This window comes from Cryptotermes secundus, unplaced genomic scaffold, assembly GCF_002891405.2.
Source record: "Cryptotermes secundus unplaced genomic scaffold, Csec_1.0 scaffold27, whole genome shotgun sequence".
In the NCBI taxonomy this organism is placed as follows: domain Eukaryota; kingdom Metazoa; phylum Arthropoda; class Insecta; order Blattodea; family Kalotermitidae; genus Cryptotermes; species Cryptotermes secundus.
In genome coordinates, this window is record NW_019745078.1 from 1,998,211 (window position 1) to 2,007,434 (window position 9,224).

A 9,224-nucleotide genomic window follows, 5' to 3' on the forward strand; every position below is an offset into this window, starting at 1 on the left:
TTTGTTCAAGGTCTGTAATAAATGCTGTTGAATTAATTTAATTTGAATGTCGTATGTGTGCAGTAAATGTTGAATTTAATTTAATTTTGTTGCTAGTTAAATCCCTTGAAGATATATCCTTATTTATAGCTTCGAAGCCTATATTACTTCACGCATTTTGGTGTTTGAGGTCATACACTAAATGCTGTTGGACGATTAATTGTAGTCTGTATCGCTCCAATATAATCACGTTCTTTACACGAAGCTGAAGTCAAGCTTCGTCGTTTTCTCAAGCGTGACTCATCATACTGCGTGCCATAAAATATAGGTCTTAGTAAAATATACAACTTGAATTTGAAAAGTGTTCTGTGTGGTATATATTTGACGAGAAACAAAGAAAATCATTAATCAACCCCTGCAATATGACACCCGTAATGAGATTCGCTTTGCAACAATAGAATGACGCAAGTGATGTGCGATGTAAATGAACATCCGAAGCAGCATGGAGCGTATCTGGCAGATACTGTACATTGCAGTCTACTTTTCCACTATTGTTTACAATTCCTTTGTCTTTAGTAGGTTGGAGAAAACTGCATAATGAGGAGCTTCATAAACTGCACTCTTCTCCAAGTATAATTAGATTAAGTCAAGGAGGATGAGATTAGTATGACATGTAGCACGAATTGGGGAGAAGGGGAATGCATATAGGATATTTGTGGGAAAGCTAAAAGGAAAGACACCAGTAGGAAGACGAAGACGTAGGTGGATGGATAATATTGTGACGTGTATTGCTAGGTAACTGCTCGGTAAACACATTCCCGTCAGAGCCAACGCGCACAACAGTAGGACGTGTATTGTTAAACAACGGATAAGTAAACACGCCTAAAACAATACGGGACAATAGCAGACGGTGTTTTCAGTGGGGTGCACCCCGAGACTACATAACGGGATGTTACAAGGGAGCAGGTAGTTGTCAGCAGTTGAGAAATTTCAGTTGAAGAAGAGTCCATTTCAATTAGTGTTGTCAAGAACTGTGTTGAATTCTGGAGAAGACAGTCGAAAGCGACTGAGAAGAAATGGCAAGAAATGAATTAGGCGGTGCAAAGAAGACTTCATGTGTGATTTGAAGGGACTTTGAGACAATACGTAATATAGCCGTTTCCGGAATACGACTAGTGAAGACCGAGAACCCTAGTGCGTGTGTAACGGTGAACTGTAAAGCGTGGTAACAGCGGTAGCGCTATAACTGCCTGTAGTTCCGAGTGGTGTGAATAAGGTGTCAATAAATCCAGTCATCCAATCCAGAACCTGTCTTATAAGTCACGCTCAAAGATCCCTACACGTGGCAGTATTAAAGTGATATATTAGAGAGGTAGGATGGGATGATATGGAATGGATTGATCTGGCTCAGGAGAGGTACCAGTAGAGGGCTCATGTGAACGCGGTAATGAACCTTCGGGTTCCATAAAATTCTGGGAAGCTCTTGAGTAGCTTAACAATTGGAGGCTTCTCAAGAAGTGCTCATCTCCATGAAGTTAGTAAGTTAGTTAGTAGGTTTGTAAATCTTTCGTGAAGTCGTTCGTCCTATGGCGGTATTCTTGACACTTTTGAAATTGAATTATATGTGCTCATGACATTGTGAAACTTGGCTGATCACTCTGTAGATTGCTCATTCTGATGAAATTATGAACAATTTAATGTGAAGTGTCAGATTTATAAGCAATGAATTAGGAAGGAGCTTTTATAGCCTACTTAAGGTACCATTTCTCCGTCCTTGAAGAACTACTGAGGAACATTATGAAACCCCTCAACGATAATATTCGGCCCTCGACGGATATATTGTGGCGTGGGGCCTAAAAGCCGGATATATGATGTCCATTGGTACGCAACGGCTACAATAAGAACGCATACTTCAGTAGCAATGAAAACTTAGGCAGACCGCTACCTAGGAAATTGCCTAAGCAACAGAGACCGAACTGTTGAGCTGCTGCAGCAACGGATACGCTAGCCAACACTGCGTCGAAGACAGAGAGAAGAACCCTTGGACAAGGTATTCTTTCGGCAGTACGCGAAGATCTACGTTAAGAGGGTATATTACAACAGATAAGATCAGACCAGGGCGGAGATTAGATCAGTGATCAGAAATAGAACAAGAGGAGAACCAACAGAGGTCTTCGCATGGCGTAGTTACAAGGAACATTAAAAATAGAGTGTGATCATTGTTCGTAGTTACGAAATGTTATAATTATCGCGTGTGGCAATTGTCTGTAGTTCAGCCCGGCGTAATTCTCCAATAAATAGTTTCGTCTAAAGCCGTAATCCATTAATTATTTGTCACTAATACCCGCACACGTGACAATATTAACTGAGTACCTCAATCCCGTGCATCAGACTTGGCTAATCCAGTCCATAACACGTGTTTTTCATTATCATGAATTAGGTTGTTACACCTGTTCCGGCTTCAAAGAAAGATAATTCTAGTGGATCAATCTGTAGCTTTATTTGGTTAAAAAGTAAAATAGGCCCATGTTCCTATGGAACCAGTAGCACCTCAAAATTACGAGTACATCGACTGTGTTAAGAAGTTCCGACTGAACTATAAGAGTGAAGAGCCTGCATATTCCAATGCTCATGCCAGTTGTTTTGTGAATGTCTGACCATGTTTTATTTTTTTGTCCTGTGTTGGAACAAAAGCTTACGATTGTCCGATCCGCCATCCAAGAAGTCCTACAGAATCTCAAGTTTCACTTTATCATAATTAATTCTGAGGTTGGACAGGGAAATTGCCTCATGTGTCTAAAATCTTACAGAATACGTAAGAATAACGGAAACTGATAGAAGTTCATATCAAGTGTTCATTACAAAATAAGGTCTCAGACTGTAGCTGGGCACTGCAAGGAATAAAAAAAAACTGCTTACAATTTGGGTCACAGGCCTCTTCCTCCTCCAGAGTACACGCAGCTCTTCAGTCGGAGAACATCAGCAGAAAATTAATAATAATAATACAAATAATAATTCAGTTCATTTAGTTAAATGCTTGCCAGCAGCGTGTGACCTACAAGAGACGAGCCCTGAATTTATACAGCGGGTGGGCAAAATCTTGGATGCACTAAGAAATTAAGGAATAGAATTTGATTGTGTTGGCTATATCAAAAGAATTTCAGTTGGCAACACTGAATGTTCTTCCGTTTATTTACAATCTGTAGTGCTCGTGTCAGTGCATTAGTGATTGTGTTGAGTTACAGTCCGTGTGAAAGAATCGGAAAATGGGAGACTTGTCCGATTTCGAAAGAGGACAGATCGTTGGTCCGCGTTTAGCTGAAGCATCTGTAACAAAAACTGCCACAGATGTTTCGAGAGCGATAGTTTCTAAGGTTATGTCGGCATACATTGCACACGAATCATGGGAAGACAACAAGAGCGAAGAGGAACAGTGGATGAAAATCAACACTGACGGAAAGAGGTCGTCGTACGTTGAGAAGGACTGTTTCGAAAAATCACACAAACTGCAGCACAGGTGACAATAGAACTGAATCTCCATCTTGAAGACCCCATTTCCACAAAAATTGTCCGATGTGAGATTCACAAATTCATAATAAAATGTAGGGCTGTAGTTGCTAAACCTCTGATTACTGAAAGTAATGCTCAGATGCATAAACGATGGGGGCACGACCATAAAACCTGGACATCAGGCAGCTAGAAACACGCGTGATATGGTCAGATGAGTCGTCCTTCGCGCTGTTCCCTACATCAGGAAGAGTTTACGTTTCGGCAACACCCAAGGAATTATACAGTCCGGAATGCCTGGTGAAACACAGGGGAGGTTCTGTGATGGTTTGGGCAGCAATATCGTGGTACAGTATTCTGTTAGTCGCATTATTACCCCTCATGGCCAAATTACTGTAAGGGAGTACAGCAGCTGGACAGGTTGGGTAATCAGGTGCATTCCAATGATCCAGATTCCATTTCCGAACAACGATGCAGTTTTCTGTGACGTCAGTGCCACATTCACACAGATGTAACTGCTCAGTCATTGTTTGAAGAGCATGAAAGTGAACTTTACCAACTTTCCTGGCCAGCACAATCACCAGATTTGAACATCACTGAACTTTGTCAGTTTTGGAGACAGGAACAGATTTCCACCTCCAACATCTCTCAAGTGACCTGAAGACGTCCTTCAAGAAGAACGGTATAAAATTCCTTTTGAGACTATTCAAAACTTTTGCGAGTCCATTCCAGGAAGGACTGCCTCTGTATTAAAGGAAAAAGTGGTCCAGCACCGTATTAATAAAGAAATGTGTACAGTATCAGTAGTGTCCCTTTATTTTGTCCAAACCCTGTATATAACCAAAGCTAGACTAAGAGTAGAGCTAGAACTAGGCTAGGCTCGACAAGAGAACAATACAGCTAACACGCTAATGACATAATTGTAGCCATGAACTTAGCGGGATAAAGTAAATGAAAATGTTTCCTCAAGGGAAATTGCATGTTTATTGAAAACGTCCTGAAATGTGCAGATGATATTATTGACGCTAAAGGTGGAAACGTCCCTAATAATAATAATAACGAAGTTTGATTTCAGCAACATTTTGTTGTTCAGTGCAAATAATGACGACCTTTCTCCGTAGTGTGACACGAACATAGCCGACCTTCAGTATGGCGTCCTTCAGAGCTTTAATGGGGCTTATCATTATGGGCGTAATGAGATATGATTACTAAACAGAACGGTAGTCACGTAATTTTCATCTAAGAATTCCACTTTGTACTTAATATAAAAAGAATCAGTTCAGCCGCTCATGTTGAGCTGCTTTCGGAACGGTAGGAATAGAAATGTGTAACCCTGCTTGGAGAACACAGAACTTCCACAAGCGATACATGTGGGTTTGCAGCCCTCACTGGTCTTCATGTCCGTCTGGTACAACCACAAGACAGTTACTGAGCGGTTACATAGTACTGTACATGTATTATACTGCACAGGGGCATGAACCGTTTGCTTCTACTTCGTGAGTACACGTAACGTATGGAGGGAGGAGAAGAATGGTTTAGCGGTCACATACAGACTCGTATTTCTGGAAGTACTCGGTTCGAGTCCCAGCTGGGACACCGGCTATATTCGTGGGTTTCCTCAGTCCCTCCATGCATGCTATCAGGATAGTTTCTTCAGAAAATTATACGCGGTTCCTGCCAAATCATTATTCACCAATATCATATCATTGGACGATGTACAGTCCGATCTATACTTACAGTGTGGTGAAATAAACCACAAACATTTGAAGTCATGGAACATAACTGGAAGCATAATTATTGTGTTTTTGTACGATGAACCGTCTTTTGGGAAACGTTACAAAATCCAGTGTTATCTAATTCATTGTTGGTTTACAGTTAAAGAATATATCACACATAATTCACTCTGTTTACCACCGTGGCTTCTCATGAGATCGATTTATGCATTAAACCGCATGCAGTTACCTAGCACAAAAAGAAACTGTGGACATTGGTACCTTTATGCATTATAGGAATTATCCTGCATTCCATTTCCCGTTCACTGGCTCACAAATTCTTTGTGACCACATTTTGATCTCTTACGTACAGCAGTTGGTGACCAACAGACATTTATTGTCACGTATCCCGTTCTTTGTACGACCATGCTTCTGCGACATTTAATTTACTATCCTTTGCACGTTGCATAACTGAAACCTTTAGACTGAAGGAGTAAATCCCACAGAAAATACTGTTCTATCATGAAGTTTCGCAACAAAACAGTAAATATAACGAACAAATATACTGTAAATATGTCAGTACAGGTTTCCGAACCGCTGGAAGAAATTCTGATAGGTCATGGGGAGAGGAAGAATGTATTGCTAACATTACCAAAAAAGAGTCTTTAATACACGTATTCTCCAATGATGTTAATTTGCCAGTAACAGTAAGGTCAGCTAAATAAATTACCCAAAAGTTAAATTCTGCCAAAACCAAAGCCAGCTGTTGGGTACGTTCCTGAGTCAGATCCATCCAATTCATATTCACAACAACAAAGAAAACTCCGTTGCCTGTAGTCCGCAAGCTAACTATACCGACCGAGCGACCGCCGCTTTTCGGAGAAGTAAATGTCAACTTTTGCAGATTCCCAAATATTAACTTTAATATTACCCTTCTATTTCCTTCCCGGCATTTCAGGTGGTCTTTTACCAGCAGGTTTCTCCGCTTGAATCCCTTATATAATGCTTATTTCCCCCTCCGACGTACGTATCCTGCTATAGGAAACACTTCGGTTTACTGCTTAACAGTACCAGATGAGCTAAAACGTTCTTCGTTATATAACATCGTCCAAGCTTCATTTCCCATTCTCTCTAAGGTCAAAGAAGAAAGGCATTAACATAGGAAGAAAATTCCCTGTGATCGCTGTATTGAGGAACTAGCTCATTGGAAACTGAATCGCATGAATAAATACCCTTGGCTAGTTTATTCTAATGGTTTCCCATTGTATGTTCCATAGAAGAGCCTTGGCTGATAAGTTCACTTCTGTTTTTGAAGTTACGTATTATGAGAAATCAGCGAAACCATGTTTACGTAATTTAAACGTGTTTTTCTTCTTATAAAATGTAATTAGCAAAAAGAATGATTTTATAAAGAAATGACCAAATCAACGTCAACAGAATTGTTTTTTGTGAGTTTATACAATAAATTGTGGTTTCTGTTAACTGATCATTCAAAGTAACCTTACAAAATTATATCAGCCACTCCAGAAGTGATGAAGTGCCTTGAAATAGATTTAAACAGACAGGCTACATCTCCCTTTGCAAACATGACGTAAATTTCGATATTAATTTTTAACGTCACTTGTTGTTAAAAATACAGTATCAAATGACTAACTCCGTGGGGCGCAGTCCATTCTATGATGTTAAGAATTTAAGATATTCCTCGCCTTTTATGGAAACCTTATGGCGCCATAAAAAAATAGCTTCTCTGCTCTCCCACCCTCTTCAGAAATGGACGTTGAATCAGCATGGAAGGATGTTAAAGATAGCTTTTTAAACACCAGTGAAAGAAATACTTGGATTTCGAAATAGGCTACAGAAGGAGTGGATGACTGAAAGTACATTGGAAGAAACTAAAACGGAAAAAAAGCAAAGAGCCGCTTAAACCAATGTAGAACTCGGCAGCAAGAAGCTAAAGCACAAGCAGAATACTCAGAAATCGACAAAAGAGTAAAGAAAAGTGTGAGAAAAGACAAGAGACAGTGGGTAGATGACTTAGCACAGAAGGCAGAAGAGGCACAAAAGAAAGGAGATATTAAACAATTGTACAATATTGCAAGAAAATTATCAGGGAAACGTCTCACTAGGAACAACAAACCAGTGAGAAATAAAAAGGGTGAGATCCTATCAACAGAAGAGCAATAGTTGCTGAAATGGAGGAAACATTTTGCAGAAATTATAAATAGGGAATAAGAACAAGAAACACAGAGACAAGAAGAATAAAATATAAGTGAAATGAATGTTCAACCTGATCCAAGAATAGACTAAGATCCACCTACACAGCAGAAGTAAGGGTAGCAATTAAACAGATGAAAAGCGGAAAAGCACCAGGCAGAGATAATATTATTCCTGAAGTTCTGAAGTTAGTTAGTTATTTATTTAGAGAGGGTGGGTTTCCCCATGCACCGCGACCAGTTTGATCTATTGTGCTTCCCTCTATGATATTCTACCAGTCTCTTTACCCTACCGATAAATGGTGCGTACCATCAGTCCCGCCGAGCAAGCGAGTTCGGCCACTTGCTTAGCGGTGTCTATAATGCTTCCCCCATCTATCAGAGGCCTTAGAGACTATAGTTGGGCGGGAAACGTCCTGGAATTTGGCTCATGATCCCCTTTGGGGATATGAGGTTCTTTTACTTGCCGTAAAGTTACGACGCGGGACACACAGCTTAAAGTCCCTTCTGGAGGACTTGTTCTTGAATTTTTCCGCCCTTAAAAATTCGACGACCTCCGCCGGGTATTTGAACCCACGTACCACGAGTCATGAGGTGGGAACGTTACCTCTAGACTACGGAGGCCGCTTTGAAGTTCTGAAAGTAGACACTGAAGCATCGGTCGACATGCTGCACCCACTATTTGAAAAGATATGGTAAGAAGAAAAAGTTCCAGAGGAGTGGAAAGAAGGTGTGGGATTAAAGGTATAATTGTTAGAATACCGAAAAAGGGAGATACTACAAATTTCAATAATTGGAGGGGCATCACACTTCTAAGCGTGCCAAGTAAAATACTTTCAAGAATTATCTTGAGAACAGTATAAAATGTAGTGGAACTGAGACTTCAAAATGAACAAGCAGGCTTTCGGGAACAACGCAGCTGTGTCAACTTGATAAATATTTTAAGAATCATTTTAGAGCAAAGTACTGAGTGGCAGATCACATTATACTTGACATTTATTGATTTTGAAAGGCTTTTGACTCATTAAACCAACGAGTTATTTCGGAGGTCTTAGAAAAATATGATATCCTGGCTAAGATCTTGAAACTGATAAAATACATGAATGAGGACTTTAAATGCCAAGTCCTGCATGAAGGCAAGCTTACTGAATACATAAAAGTAACCACAGGAGTAAGACAAGGATGCATTCTATCCCCTACTATATTTCTGCTCATGTTAGATGATGTGATCAGGAAAACAACTTGAATGAGCCAGAGGGGGATCCAGTGGGACATGATGGACAGACTCGAAGATCAAGACTTTGCAGATGATATCTGTTTGATGGCCCAGAGGTTCCAGGAAATGGAATAAAAACTAACAAATCTGCAAGAAGACGCTGTGGGGATGTCTTAACGTTGTGTCTTTGTCATTACTCCGATGACAACCCACTTCTTCGGAACAATTTGTTGGCCCTGAAAAGGACCGTGGTTACTGTTGCTGCTTGACCGGTTAGGTATCGCGGCGCGCGCCGGTGAGGAGAAAGGCTAGTTACGGTGAATGGCGGGTGAAGGGCTAGTGGAAAGGCAAGTCGTTGAGCGCGGTCGTGGGAGCCATGAGGCAGTGGCTACGCCAGATGCCTAGTGAGTCAGACCGTAACACGATCACCGGCGAGTCCAGGCGCTGTGCCCCAGTGAGTCGGGTGTGAGAACGCTGGCGAGCCGAGGCAGTCGTGCCTGGCGCAGCCTGCCGATGTCTCCGAAGACCGAGCGCTGGCGACGAAGCCTGCTGGCTGAAGTTGCTTGCTGAAGTGAACTGAATCGAACTGAATAACTC

At 41.0% G+C, this 9,224-nt stretch overlaps 1 protein-coding gene across 1 annotated transcript in view; it reads left to right on the forward strand.

Moving 5' to 3' along the window:
* LOC111874824 overlaps positions 1–9,224 on the forward strand; it is a 65,358-nt gene that overhangs the window by 32,781 nt on the left and 23,353 nt on the right. The gene's annotated exons all lie outside the window — the stretch shown is intronic.